Here is a 14672-nt window from a genome sequence, read left to right as displayed (position 1 = left end):
TATAGTAACATTTTGAAAGAAGAATATGTTGCCAATTGTGAAGTCATTGTGTAGAGGGCCATATTGAAAGTCACATGGAAGTCCCCTTACAAGACACTGTCTCCTATGAAGCTACAATAGTGCAAGATATGCTAACCATACATACAAGTAAAAAAATGTGTCTCAAGAATATTATCTATAGTAACATTCAATAAGAAGAATATGTTCCTAATTGCGGAGTCAATATATGGAGGTCCATATAAAAGCCCCATGGAAGACCCCTTACAAGCTGTTGTCTCCCATGCCACTACAATGGCAAAGGTGGAGTGGCATATTGTTCTTTACGTCCCATTCAAGATAGAAAATGCATTATGAAGTGACCAACCAAGTGAGGCATTCTCCCGATTGGGAAATGAATTTGAGGAGAATAACCAATACAAGATGGTCAAGATTGACAAAGAAACCACAAACGCAGCATGCAATATTATGGTGATTTATCTCCTTAAAGATAGTGTTGTGCATAGATTAGGGGATGGATTTTCATCATGGAACTCCCATACTAAGGTAGAGTCAGTAGATCCCATGAATTTGGCTAATTGTGTGCTCAAGGATACAAGGATGTTACTTTTTCTTGCCACAACACACTCCATGGTAGAGCTCATTGAGCAAGTTATGGAGAATGGATGCGGATGATTATGTATCCTGCCCATACAGGAAAATTATGTATCCCTTCTGTCCAATAGAAGTACTCGGTCCAAATCACATGGCACCGAAATCCATCCTTCAAGGTAGAATAACAAGACTTGGGCACTTTCAACATAACTAATTCTCCTTCTTGGAACTCTAAGGGCAGCCTCTTCTCATATGCATACATCTTTATCTGATCTTGGGCTTTCCTAAGATTCATCTTACACTACTAAAGAAGGGGCTGCATTCTTTCCAATTCTTCCTTCACATGGGGGTTGATTTTCTCATGAAAATGATTGTGGGTAAAGGCATCTTATATCCATACATAGTCTCAAAGGGTGAAACTCCAATGCTAGCATGAGTGGAGTTATTATAGTCAAACTCTTCCTTCACATGAGGGTTGATTTTCTCATGAAAATGATTGTGGGTAAAGGCATCTTATATCCATACATAGTCTCAAAGGGTGAAACTCCAATGCCAGCATGAGTGGAGTTATTATAGGAAAACTCAACCAAGTGTAACCAAGAATCCCATGAATTCTGCTCATGACAGAAATTGTGAAGATAAGTCTCCAACCACTTGTTTACCCTGTTTGTCCATCCATCAATTTGTGAATGATAGGTTCTAGAAGGAGTCAATTTAATACCCATGGATGTAAATACCACCTACCAAAAGTTACTCATGAACTTTGAATCTCTGTCATGAATAATCACTTGTGGTAATCCATGTAATCTAAAAATCTGCTCCATAAATTGACTAGCCACTTGTGAAGCAGTAAATTGGGTCTTGGTTGGAATGAAATGGGCTGCCTTGGTGAGTCTATCCACCACCACAAATATACTATTCCATCCCTTTTTGGTAGTGGGCAAGCTAGTAATGAAGTCCATTGTAATGTGCATCCATTTGTCCATAGGAATAGATAATGGCTACAACAAACCACATGGCTTATGGTGGGTGTTGTCCTTATTCTACTGACAAAGCATGCACTTCATGGCAAAATCTTTAACATCTTTCCACAATCCTTTCCAATAAAAGCTTTTGTTGATCTTATCATAGGTTTTAACAACTCCATGGTTTCTAGCTAAAGGCGAAGAATGCAACTTCTCCACCATAATTTTCCATGTAAAAGAAGAAGTAGAGGGAATAATAATCTTGTCATTTAACCATTTTAGGCCATATTTAAGCTGATAATGTTGTGAGTTTTCCTCTATGAGACCTTGCTGTAATTTTTTAAAAACATGGCTGAGCTCTTCATCTAAAAGATAGAGGCTTATTGTAATTCTTCAATCTAGTCACTATGTAGCTCAATCATGGCTTAAACTTTACATGCCCACATAGGAGAAAGAGAATCAGCCACTACATTGTCTTTGCCCCTGATACTCTTCTTGAGGAGTACATGGATTTGGTTGGAATACATACTTCATTGCCTACTAACCGAGCACTAGATCACCCAATTAATTTGGAGCCCAACTCAAAGCCAATTAATAAGCCACCCTACAAATTGTCCAAGTGCAAGCATGAAGAAGTAGCCAAGAAAATTAAGAAGTTTTTTGAAATGGGATTCATTCAACCTAGTTATTCACCTTATGCATATTTGATCTTATTAGTGAAGAAGAAAGATGAATCTTTCAAAATGTGTATTGATTACAAGGATCTAAACAATATCACAATGAAGAACAAGTACCCGATATCTAGAATTGATGATTTCTTGATGAGCTCAAGGGGCTAGATTCTTTACAAAGATTGATTTGAGGTCAGGGTATTATTAGATACATATGTGAGAGGGTGATGAAATCAAGACTGCCTTTAGAACTAAATGAGGGCTATATCATTTTCTAGTGATGCCATTTGGGCTTATTAATGCTCCAGCTATCTTCTAGAGTCTGATAAACGATATTTTGTAGCCTTTCCTTTTTCAGTTTGTCCTCGTCTTCTTTGATGACATTTTGTAGCATTCAGTGAGTCACTAGACTGCCAAGGTAATCCCTGTCCAAGCTCTTATTCATCCTTGCATCTCACTAAATGACCTAATTTTTCATTTCCAATGCATTTCATGCTGATTTTTAGTAGAAAAGACCAACAAGGAATACTCACTTTGAGGAAAAAGGCCAATACCAGGCAAGGTGGTAAGCCAAAAGAGAGATGACCCTCCCTTACCACGTAAGACCTTGAAGGGGTGCACAACCCAAGCCTAGGGGAAACTTTGCCCACCTCTCAATGATATGAAGCCCCATACTTGTATATAGGTATAGGTTCCCTCCTATTGTCACCACCACTCCCCATGAAATGATCCCCTTTGATACCCTTTCAGTGGTTATGGTACCAATGTATGACACTTGAGGTGTATGTAGTTAGAAGAGATGTATGGCATTAAGCTCCACTTATGTAGTGATGATAGAGTAGATGGACATATAAATGTGCTTGGTGTTGTGATTAGTATGCTTAGGATATTAATGATGTTGCTCAGGCCCGTCAGTCTATAAGCCATCCATACAGTGCATTTGCATCAAGGGACAGACAATGTTTTAGTCATAGTCAATCAGGATAGTCATAAAGATTCAATTACTAAAAATTATGTATTACAATTAGGAGTGAACCCTACATATTATCTTGAATATGGCTTTGTCCCCTCCGGTTTGAATCAAAAATCTCCTCAATTGGAGCTATGGTATATAATTTATGGACATTTTTGTGCACTGAGGTCACTGTGGACAGGGTGCAAAACACTCCAAGACAAACATAGAAATCCAATTGCAAAAAAAAAAAAAAAAAAAAAAAAAAAAAACACTAATCTTAATAGCTTACCTCAAATAGGGCTTCCTCCCCTTTGATCTGAATAAAAAATCTCACCAATAGAGTTTCCCACCAAAAGTTACACCCCATTTACTAACAGTGGGTCCAGTGGACTGCATCTAGATGGCTGGCCAAAAAGGCAAAAGTAAGTAGCTCATGAAGAGCTCTAGAGGGAGATTAGAGACTCCAAGTCCTCAATGAATGATAAACCTAGCGTGACACAAGATTATCATAGTGATATACATGAGGAAGTGCCCAATATGGATCCCTACAACTTACTCAACCACACTTTAAGTCAGCATGAGTTTTGTCACATGGAGAGGCATAATGACATGGTAACCAACGACCACCAAATGATGTCATAATTGATGAAGAAATTGAGCAAATGGCCCTCTCAAACTCTAGGACTCAGCAAATCTTGGAGTAGCTTACCACTCTTGTAACTAGCTACCACTTCATCCCAAGTAAAGGCGAATGAATCCAAGCGTGAGTCTCAACACTCTCCACCATTGGAGCCACTACATAGTCCATAGGGAATTCTTGGATCCAAGGGTATTCCCCCTTATATCTATGAAATTGGTGAACCCTCTCATGTTCATGACGAGCCTCTATTGAGATCCCCCATCAACCATGTAGCCAACCTCCGGTGAGGCCCTCCTCCACTATTGGTAGAAGCTCCCCTACTCTCCCTAGGCTCGAGCCCCAATGAAACTTATATGACTCAGCCCCATCATGGACAATATGGTATTAATGTCCAGCATGGCAATCGCGGTTGGGGGAGTATGGCTATAATGGGTAGTATGGGATAAATGCACAACATGGTATGTATGGGTAGCAATGTATGTATGGTGACCATGGTATGTATGGTTAGCAAGGTTTCCATGGGCAGCAAGACTCTCATGATCTCTTTGACTAGATTATTCTCATTAAGTACAACAAGCAATCTGCCTCACCATCAGACTCGAAAGAACGGATATCCAAGTTAGAGTCCTACTTCAATACATATCCCCATACTATAGATTATCAAAAAATTATATTTACCTCTCTCCACTTGGAAAGATTTGCCCACACATGGTGGCACTATATTAATCAGGAGAATCATCAGTTCATTGATTGGAAATAATTTAAAATGCATATGGTTCAAGTATTTGTATCCCCCATGGACAAAAGCAATTGGCTAGACGATAGTACACTCTTGACCAACATAATCTCACAGGTACGAGAGTACACAAATCAATTTATAAACTTGACTATGTATGTGGAGAGCATTAGTGATGATGCCAAATTGGATAAGTATATCTATGGGTTGGAACCAAGCCTATCGATAGATGTCATGGCTCAAAAGCCTACACACTATTTGATGCAATTGAATTGGTTGAAAGAAATGCAAAATGTACGATAAGAATGAGAGCTTTTAGCAAGGTTATGGACACGCCCATACTCCATTGACGTCAGCCCCATATGGGGAACCTCAAAATACGCACTTACCCCTCCTTTCATGCTGAAAGAAGGCATGGAACTTTTGGCATTTGACTCTAATGCTAAGAGTAAGTATGCTGAAAATAGACACTCCATTGTATCACCCTCCAATGGCTCAAGTGGCCAATGGTTCATTTCTTGGATTTTGTGAAGGAATGGAAGGAAAAAGGCCATTGTTTTAAATGTGGGGATAAGTACTGTAATATTTCCACAACGAAATATTAACGACTCTAGATCCCGCGCAAAAGCAATCTGAAGTAATCCCCCCCAACCAAGAAATACTAGCCTAAGTGCACCATCCTTGTGCATACCAGCCCCGCATTGTGCATAGGAAATCGTGGCTCAAAACCGTAGGCCTCTGCGAAAACTCCCCTTCAGGGGACAAAAGAAGATAATGAATTAATAGTAATTTTTTTAAAAACTCCCTCCCCTTCACCTATTGCATGGCGGGGAGAGGGAGTATGTGTTGGAACTTATGGAGGGGCATGAGGAGGAGGGCATGCATTCTGCCACTTGTGTGGCCACCCCCCCCATCTTCCTCTCATATAAACCCCCCTCCCAAGCTTGGTGGGGAGGGATTGATCGTGGAGCTGCCCACCACCTATCTGCCTGTCGCCACCATACTACCATGCCGCCAGGCTACTGGCTACCACCCCTGTCGTCATCATCATCATCATCATCATCATCATCATCATTATCTTCACCATCATCATTCCCTCACACGTCATCTCCTTGTTATCCAGAAGCTTGAGAAGCTTCTATTGAAGCTTCTCTAGGCCTAGTTCACCTGTGCCTCCCGTTTTTTTTTAAAATCGTGTCTTGCAAGCCCCAATTCCTGTGCAGAAGAGGAGATCTCGGGCAGAGTGACTTCAAAACGTGTAAGAGAGCCAAGGGGAAGTTTGATGAGTTGAAATCTATTGTGCCAATGGCTCCTAAGCAAAAGTCGAGAGGAGCGCATGCGGGAGCTTCCACCCAAAGTACGAGAGTGGACAACGTCCCGATATTGAATGCCCAAGTTCCAAATAATATTCCCGCATGGAAAGATGCATTAAAGCATGTTTAAATTCACATAGGGAAACTTAAATGCATTGTAAAATTTATGTACTCATTCGATTTACAAAGTTTAGTTGCACGACGAGTACTTCATTTGCTTGCACTTCCATAGTCAAGGGTAGTCGCATTTTTGAATGTAGGACGCATAAGTTAAAAGATGAAATTATGCTAAGATCATGTCCTTGTTGCATCTTGCAAAGGATAGGGCATATAACATATAATGCACTTATGTAATAAATTCCTGGTTGGTCCCGTGTATAAGGTAATCGTAAACGATCATTAAATTATGTCTAAATAGTTGCACGAACTTTGACAATGAAACATATTATTTTTGCATGCTTTGATAGCTACATTTTATCTTGAGACAAGCGATAAAAGAAGGATTAAATCAATGATGTATTCATTGGCATCTGGTCATGAAAGAATGGTGCATCCATGCATAGAGTTCTTTTATTAAAGTTCAAAATTAGGAAGGGATGCATCCTCATTAAAATACTAAAAGCTTGAATTCGACGCATAAAACGTAGGGTTTATAAGAATAGCTCTGAATGTCAATCAACGTCGCATAAGGCAGGGAAAAGAAAGATCACTATAGATCCTATAGTTGCATAAAGACAAAAGGTCTATGGTCTTGAAATTACATATTTGCATGGAATGATATAACTCATACATCTTGTAGTTACTTACATCTTTTAGGAAAAGTATTTGCATCTCTAAGGGAAAAAATCACCTTAATCGTAAGACAATCAGATCAATTAGGTAGATCGCATGTAATCGTGTAACTCACATGAGATTCATAAAGGTGTGAATAGTTAGCATACGACGAACACCTCAATGTGCTGGGTTAGGTTAAGTTATGTTAAAATTTTGCCTAGTATCGCACCTAGGATGCCGATCTAATATTTTCGATCTCAAAGGTCCTACCCACATTCTTGAAATGTTAGGACTATCTAATCACCCGTGCAAGAACGATTTAGGGTTCTCACCCTAAGGATTAGTTGACCAAATGCTAGACACCTGCAAGGAATTTAGGGACCCTAGGGCCAAAATGTTTATCAAGCCTAGCAGGGTTAGGGATTTGGATTGGGTCAATAGGGGTCCCAAACCCTATATCTTGATCAAAGGTATTCTTAATCAAGAAATACTGTACGAAGAAAGATATAATCCCCACAAGTCAGATACTGACACCTATCTCGTGCTACAAGCTGCAACGTCGTATGATCTTGTGTCTAAATCACAAAATAGTATTGCTACTCCTTAGACCAAGTTTGGCAAGTTCTAATTAAAAATTAGCTTCTCTGAGAATTGAGCAGTTGCCCCACTACAACACTCCCTCTTGGGAGCTGTCTTGTCAAGTTTAGGGCAGTGGTGAATTGCCAAGAAGCCATTTGACCAACCAAGTTAGGACAATGGGCATGTCCAGGATTTATTTACCATAATATATGGAATCCTAAAGTAGTGACAATTTGGGTTAACAAGTTATAAACCCTAACCCAAGGAAAAAGGATAAACAAGCAACTCAACTTATGAAACCCTTGGGATCTTGGCAAGTCGCGAATGATCTAGGATCGAATGTTGGAAGTATTCGAAGAGAAAGAATTACACCTTAGTAGTTGGCCATACGAACGAACACTTAAGTGCACTGTTTGTACTTCTTTGCTTAGGGAACTAATTCAGGAAAAACAACTAATGCTTCAGGTTAAAAGCCTGGAGGGAGAGGCAATACCAGTTACCTCTGACTGTCTGCCTGACCCTATCTAAGGGGGTTGTTAGCCGTGCCGAGTACGTGGACCGAACCCGCAATGATGACCATGCTGAGGATGTGGACCACCAGTAGTTCTATGACTCAGAGGATGGATTTCCCTTTGACCCAAGTGATTGTCCATCCCATGCACTTGATTTGACATCCCACCTAACTACCACATCTCTTTGCTCCATCTCCTTGGATTCTTAAACAAGTTCTAGGAGCCCCAGTACCCTGTACATTCAAGGCAGTATTCATGGGAAGCATGTATTTATCCTTGTGGATAGTGGTAGTGCTCACAATTTTGTTAATAATTGAGCCATTGATCATTTGAAATGCACCCCTATAGAATTACAACACCCCCTAAAAGTTTAAGTAGCAAATGATGAGGAAGAAATCAACACATATGTGTGTGCTATAGTTCTACTATGCTTGGCTGAAAATTATGTGGCATTGGTTAACCTTATTGCATTAGATATGGATTTGTCCCATTGATGTTGTCTTGGGTTGTGATTGACTTAAAAAATTGGAAAATTTTTCTATGGACTTCTCTCAGCTTTGCACGGAGTTTATGATACATGGACAGCTCATCCGCTTAGAGGGAGTCTGAGATAATGTTGATTTTTAGCTCATTACAACAAAACAACTCAAACAGGAGTTTAAAAAATGCTCATGGATCTTTGTCTTACACTTGAATAAGGTAAATTCAAATCAGCCCTCCAAAGTATCTAAGGATTCAGCCTTGCTCTACATGCCTTACTTGAGGAGTATAGTGATTTATTTCAGATGCCTACAATCCTTCCCTCTAAGAGGCAAGTGGATCACCCACTTGATTTAGAGCCCCATTCCAAGCCAGTGATGAACAAGCCATCTTATAGACTCTCCAAGTGTGAATGTAAAGAGGTTGCAAAGCAAGTCAAGGAGTTGCTTGAGATGGGTTTCATTGAATGGAGTTCTTTCCCTTATGCATCCCCTATCCTATTAGTCAACAATAAAGATGGTTCTTTCCACGTGTGCATCGACTATAGGGACTTAACAAAATCACAATGAAGAACCTCTATCCTATTCCACGGATTGATGACTTGTTGGATGAGTTGAAAGGGGTATGCTTTTTCACTAAGATTGATTTGCACTTTGTCTACCATCAAATCCATATAAGGGAAGGTGATGAGATCAAAATAGCTTTTAGGAGACTAATCCTGGGCTTTATCATTTTCTATTCATGCTTTTTGGATTGGGTAATGACCTTGCCACATTTTAGAGCCTCATGAGTAAAATTCTTCATCCCTTCATGCTCAAGTTTGTGCTCTCTTTGAAGACATCATCATTTATAGCAAGTCACAAGAGGACCACTTGGCACATGTCAGAAGGGTGTTTGATATATTGTGAGAGCATTGACTCTTTGCTAAGGAAAGTAAGTGTATTTTCATGCATAAATTTGTGGAGTACTTGGGATATATTGCTAGATAAAATGGCATATAAGTTGATCCCAAGAAGGTGCAATGTGTTAAGGACTAGGCCACTCCATCCACCACTACTTCATAATGTGGTTTCCTTGGTCTCTCTTTAGTTTATAAATGCTTCATTAAGCATTATGCCACCATTGCAATGCCTTTGATTGATCAGTTAAAAAAGGAATCATTCTTTTGGGATGACACTATGATCATAGCTTCAAACAGTTGAAGGAAATGCTTACTTTAGTCCCCATCCTCATATGCCTTGATTTCTCCAAGATATTTACCATTCAATGTGATGCCAGTGGTGGCATCGTTATGGTGTAATCTTGCTACAAGAGCTTGGTGTGATTGCTTTTGAGATCTGTAAGCTTGATGACAAAGAGATGCAAATGAAGGTGTGTGACTAGGGGATGTTGGCCATCCTCCATGCTATTAATAAATGGCACCACTATTTGTATGGTAGCCGCTTTCAAGTCAAAAGTGACCATCAAGTCCTCCAATACTTCTTAACTCAGTCTACTTTGACTCCTAATCAAAGGACATGGGTCGTGACATTGCAAAGCTATGATTTTGACATTTCTCAAACTTGAGGCAAAGATAATATGGTGGATGATTCACTCTCTCAGATGTGGGCATGTAGAGTATCCTCCATTTCAAAGTTGCATAGTGATTGGATTGAGGACCTTCAAGAAGCTCATTTGTTGGATGAGGACTTCAGCCACATATTCTAGAAATTATAGCATGGATAATGGCTAAAAACTCCCATATCAACTCAAGCATGGCCTTATTTGGTTCCATGGCAAGATTCTCATCCCCCACACTTCTCCTTTCACACAGAAGATCATGGAAGAGATGCATTCTTGCCCCACTACAAGTCACTTAGGTGTTTTCAAAACATATGACAGGATTGCCAAGAGCTTTCATTGCAAAGGCTTATGGAGAGACCTCAAGGATTTTAAAACCAAATGTGTTCCATGCTAATGGAATAAGGATAACATGCTTAGGCCCATTTTCCTCTTGCAACCCCTTCTTATTCTTGAAGAGAAATGGATGCATATCACCATGGACTTCATCACAGGCCTCCTAGTTACAAAAAAAGGATGGAACGGTATATACATAGTAGTTGATCGCCTCACCAAATCTGCCCAATTTATCCTTACTAAGAAACAATACTCTACCTCTCAGGTGGCAACTCAGTTTATGGAGTATGTCTTTAAGTTGAGTGGCTTACCAAAAGTCATAGTGCATGATCAAGATGTTAAGTTTATGATAAACTTTTGGCTGACAGTTTTCACATCTATGGGCAGCAAGCTTGCTCCATCCATTGTATATCACCCTCAGATAGATAGTTAGATTGAAAGTGTAAATAAATGGCTTGAGACATACTTACGTCACTTTTTCCATGATATACAACACAGCTAGGATATGTGGATCACATCTCAGTCACATGCAGGCTCTGCTTCAACAATGCAAAGTAAATCTTCAAAAGGCACAAACTCACATGAAACTCTATGCTAATGAGAAAAGAAGGCATTTGGAATTCCAAGAGGGGGAGCTGGTCCTATTGAAAGTGCCTAAGTCCTGTTACTCCACTCTCAAAGAGGGCAATAGTAACAAGCTGGCTCACTATTTCTATGGCCCCTACCAAATCTTTAAGAGAATTGGTGATTTGGCCTACTGATTAGAGCTTCCCCCTACCACAAAGATTCACACTGTGTTTCATGTCAACCAACTAAATCCCTTCATTGGCACCTTGGTGAGAACTTCCCCCCATAGATAAAGAAGGTATCATTTAGTATATCCCTGAGGCAATCATTGGACAATGAGATAAACACTTAAGTTCTCGATCCATCAAGGAGCATCTCTTCATTTGGCAAGGCCTATTCTTGGAAGAAACCTCTTGGTGCCCAACCACTATTTCCAATGAAATTTCTCACCTTGAAGATGCCCAATGGGCTGAATATTAGCAAGTTATGCCCCCTTTTGACCCCATCCTACCTGTAGACTGCACACTATTTTAGAATAGTTTTGTGCTTGCCCAAATCTCAGCAATGTGCTTCCTACATGCGCTGATAGCACACGTCATAAGGTCCATTTCCACATGCGGTACGTCCCATTTGGACTAGCCTATTAAAAGTTATGACAAATTTATATCAGCACACTTGTCATGGATAGCATGTTGTCCCTAGTCTTTACCCACCTATTTTCATTGTAATGTGGATGAGACTAGTACTCTGGATCCTAGTCCTTAGGCCCATCTATCACTCATCTCCAATTGTATTTTTTTAAAAGGGCAAAAACTTTCAGGGTGGGGATTGATTGTAACAAGTGGGATATATAGGAGCTAGGGGTTAGACACCCAATCACACTATCTAAGATTTATAAGGTGTAAGAGCCCCAGTTTAGGGCAATCGGTTATTATCAAGAACATACTGTTCACCTTCATCTTTAGCTTCCATGGCTTCCTCCTTCTTTCTCCCCCCTTTTCTATTTTTCTCTCTCCTCTTCTAGTCTTTCTTTCTCTTCTTCCTTCTCTCTTTCTCTCTCTTTAGTTCATTCTCCTCTCTCCTGTTAGATTCATTCATTACATTTATTCACATGCAATAGTTTACAATATATTTTCATATGACACAGTAATGCAAATCCATTATAAAAATGTGTGGTATGTTTAGTCATTTCAACATTGAATCGATTAGATAGATTTGTGTTACTTGTTTACATGACAATGCATCCTGAATTTATTAAATACATCCAATGTGATCACATCTAGTACATGAATGTGTGGTGTATGCACACAAAAAGTAATTTGAATTTATTAAGCACATATGTTAATGGTTGCATGTGGCAATTAAGAAAGAACAACGATTGAAGTTACTCCAAATAAGGGCAACGAATACAAAAATATATGAGACATAAATGTATACATTTATTATTAAGGATTTTGTACTAGGTAGTGGTTTTCAAGGTTTTTTCCAACATTGTTGTACACAACAAAAGCTTATGGCCAAGTATCATATTAGTAAGGTCCCTTGCCCTAATAAAGGTCGCTTGCTCCAAAAACTTCTCTAGGCTCGTTGCATTGGGTGAGCTTGGCAAGTTGTCCCATCTTCTTCTCCTACATGAAGTATTAAAGAGCAGGCACCTCATGTTTGGGTCAAAGAAAGAACTATCATTTGTGTATGAAGGCCCCTCATCTCCATCATCAAAGTAACCAAAGAAACATCTAGTTTTTTCATTTGCATATTGTTATAAATGTACTTTATATTAGCCACTATTAGTTGAACATGTTGTAACTTTCTCAATCAATACATTCTACTTTTCTTTGTCTTAATAATTCCAAATTTACTAAATAAATGTGTGGTATGCCTATATGTGATGGTAATGTGACATACAAATATGTATAATTGATAATACGTGATTTATTCACATGCGATCGTGCATGATATGTTTTCATATCATACAGTATTGTGAATCCATTATGTAAATGGATGGTATGTTTAGTCATTGCAACCCTAAATTGATTAGGTAGATGTGTGCCACTTATTTATGTAACAATGCACCCTAAATTTATTAAATACATCTAATGAGATCATACCTAGTACATGAATGTGTGGCATATACACACATTAAAGTAATTTAAATTTATTAAGCACATATATTAATGATTGCATGTAACAATTAAAGAAGAGCAACAATTAAAATTTACTCAAAATAAAGGCAATGAATACAAAAATATATGCAACATAAATAGACACTTTTACTATTGAGAAATTTGTACTAGGTAGTGGCTTTCAAGATTTTTTTCAATGTGGTTGTACACAACAAAAGCTTATGGTCGAGTATCATAAGAGTAGGGCCCCTTATCCTACTAAAGGTCCCTTGCTCCCGAAACTTCTCTAAGTTCATTGCATTGAGTGAGCTTGGCAAGGTGTCCCATCTTCTAGGAAGTGTTGAAGAACAAGTGCCTCATGTTTGAGTCAAAGGAAGAACTATCATTTGCGTCTGAAGTCCCATTATCTCCATCATCAAAATAATAAAAGAAATATCAAGTTTCATCATTTCATATATTGTTATAAATATACTTTATATTAGCCACCATCAATTGAGCATGTTGTAGCTTTCTTAATCAATACAATCTAATTTTCTTTGTCTTAATAATTCCAAATTTATTAAATAAATGTGTTGTATACGTGTATGTGATGATAATGTGACATACAAATACATATGATAATACGGGGCTTATTCACATGTGATATCACATGATATAGTTATGAAAATGCATTATATACATGCATGGTATGTTTAATCATTGAAATTCTAAATCAATTAGATACATGTGTGTTACTCATTTGCGTGACAATGCACTCTAAATTTATTAAGTATGTCCAATGTGATCATACCTAGTACATGAATGCATGGTGTATGCACTCATTAAAGTAATTTAAATTTATTAATCACATATGTTAATGATTGCATGTGGAAATTAAGGAAGAACAATGATTAAATTTACTCAAAATAAAGGCAATGAACACAAAAATATGAGACAAATATATGCATCTATTATTGAGAATTTTGGACTAGGTAGTGACTTTCAAGATTTTTTTTAGCATAGCTGTACACAACAAAAGCTCATGTCCGGGTATCATAAGAGCAAAAGTCCCTTGCCCCCAAAACTTCCCTACACTCATTACATTGGGTGAGCTAGGCAAGGTGGCCTATCTTCTTCTCCTATAGGAAGTGTTGAAGAGCAAGTGCCTCATGTTTGAGTCAAAGAAAGAACTATCATTTGTGTCTAAAGGCCCCTCATCTCCATCATCAAAGTAACTAAACAAACACAAAGTATCTTTGTTTTGCGTAGTGTTATAAATAAACTTTGTATTCGCCACTATCAGTTGAGCACGTTGTAAATTTTTTAATCAATACAATATACTTTTCTTTGGTTAATTATTTCAAATTTATTAAATAAATGTGTGGTGTACGTGTATGTGATGGTAATGTGATATACAAATACGTACGATAATATGTAGTTTATTCACACACAATAACGCATGATATGTTTTCATATGATATAGTAGTGCAAATCCTTTACAAGAGTATGTTTAGCTATTGCAATGCTAAATCAATTACATAGATGGGAACGCTATATTAGGGAATTTCAAAATTTCCGTGCACTTTGGGATCCCCCAATACCGTTATTATTTTACCACATGGTCCAATCTTATTGTCTTACATAAAGGTGGAGTCTACCGTAAATACTATATAAGCTACCTTCCCAAATCCCACTTTCAAATATGGATCAAGATTTAGCCACATGGTTGAATATTTATCACTTATTTGAAATTGAGACATGGGAAATTTCCAAATTCTCTAATGTGGTGTTTGTGTGTTACTTGTTTACATGACAATGCATCCTAAATTTATTAAATACATCCAATGAAATCATACCTAGTACATGAATGTGTGGTGTATGCACACATTAA

This window comes from Lygodium microphyllum, chromosome 26 (assembly GCF_053477565.2).
Source record: "Lygodium microphyllum isolate KBCC chromosome 26, Lygodium_microphyllum_v1.1.10, whole genome shotgun sequence".
NCBI classification, from domain to species: Eukaryota; Viridiplantae; Streptophyta; class Polypodiopsida; order Schizaeales; family Lygodiaceae; genus Lygodium; species Lygodium microphyllum.
This window is presented reverse-complemented; position numbering follows the sequence as displayed.